The 1,616-nt window shown below is 43.9% G+C and overlaps 1 non-coding gene across 1 annotated transcript; it reads left to right on the top strand.

Moving 5' to 3' along the window:
- Positions 1 to 1,236: 1,236 nt before the first annotated feature.
- On the top strand, positions 1,237 to 1,310 carry Trnat-ugu (transfer RNA threonine (anticodon UGU)). Its single transcript has one exon. It is a non-coding gene; the product is annotated as a tRNA-Thr (tRNA).
- Positions 1,311 to 1,616: the final 306 nt, after the last annotated feature.

Genomic DNA, 1,616 nt, shown 5'->3' with positions numbered 1-1,616 from the left:
TACCGAGTATAGATTGGCATGACTATGGATTTATTTCAGGGGGTACAGGCAGGCAGTCATGTGAAGTAATTTTGAACAAGTTTTCTGGAAACTTGTCTTGAACAACTAGTTTGGTAGCCCACAAACAATGGAAATATCTTAGACCTTGTAGCTACAAATAGGCCGGACCTTATCGAAAACACCAGTCTAGAAACGGGGATTGGCGATCACGATGTCACCAAAGCAACTACGGTTACGAAAGTTAATAAATCAGGCTTTCTACTAGAAAGGGCATATAAGCCGTTATTATCCTCTCAGACAGTGAAGTTACATCACTTAATTCCAGTAACATGGACGTTGAGGTATTATGGGCGAAGTTTAAGCAAATTATAAATCGTAGTCTGGAGAATTATGCGCCTAAAAAGTGGACTATGGACGGGAAAGACTCACCATTGTCTAATAAAGAGATTCGGAAAATGCTGAGAAAGCTGAGGCTGTTGCACACTCGGCTCAAAAGAGAACGCACAAATGGCGGCAGGCAGAGGTTAGAAGAGATTTATGAGTCTCTGGAAAGATCTATGCGCGAAACATACAGCTTCTACCACGTCATACCTTAGCAAAAAAAATTTCAGAGAACCCGAGAAAACTTCTCATGTATGTAAAATCGCTGAGTGGGTCTACGGCTTCCATCCAGTCACGTGTTGACCACGCTGGTGGGGCAGTTGAAGATAGCAAGCCGAAATTGCAAATTTCATGTTCAAGAAATCATTCACCCAGTATAATCGTACAGAGATACCGTCTTTTGACCATCGAACAGACTCCCGTATCGACGACAGTCATAAGCACCCCTGGCGTAAAGAAACAACTGAAGAAGTTGAAAACAAGTAATTCACCAGGTCCGGATGGAATTCCAGTTCGGTTTCTCAAAGAGTACTCTACGGCTTTGACCTCTTACTTAGCTTACATTTATCGCTAATCTCTCGCCCAGCGCAAAGTCCCAAGTGCCTGGAAAAAGCTCAGATGACTCATCTGTATAAGAAGGGTAAAAGAAGGGCCCTCCTGCTTGCACGCTTCCCGCGAGAATAGTCACCTTAGTGTGAGCGAGTAATGAGTGGATGGGCAAATATCTATTAGGAATATTAGGTACGCAGATTGTGGATAGGAATATTAGGTACGTAGATTGTGGACAGTTGGGAATGTGAGTCTCACGGGAAGCGTGCAAGGGATAAGTCCCTGCAGTCGCGCTGTTCATCTGTGGCCTCGGTGGCTCAGATGGCTAGAGCGTCTGCCATGTAAGCAGGAGGTCTCGGGTTCGAGTCCCGGTCGGGGCACGCATTTTTATCAAGCCTGCAGAAAGACGACTGTCGTCGTGACGAATAATAGACTGCCACATCCTGTCACAGTTGTCAGAGGATATGCCACTTAGTGTTAGCTGCCCTGCACTACAAAACAAAATGCTGACAGATTGTTCCACAACAGTATTATGACTATTATTGCGCAAGAACATTGTTTGGTTGCAGACGTTCGAAATGCAGTGAATTGATTCTGCCAATTCATTTCACCTTAGCTACAAGGGATTAACAAGCAGAGATCCCCAAGAACTGTATATATTAAAACAATGTTAGGCAAATATTTAA

Source organism: Schistocerca serialis, chromosome 8, assembly GCF_023864345.2.
Source record: "Schistocerca serialis cubense isolate TAMUIC-IGC-003099 chromosome 8, iqSchSeri2.2, whole genome shotgun sequence".
Taxonomy (NCBI): Eukaryota; Metazoa; Arthropoda; class Insecta; order Orthoptera; family Acrididae; genus Schistocerca; species Schistocerca serialis.
This window is presented reverse-complemented; position numbering and strand designations above follow the sequence as displayed.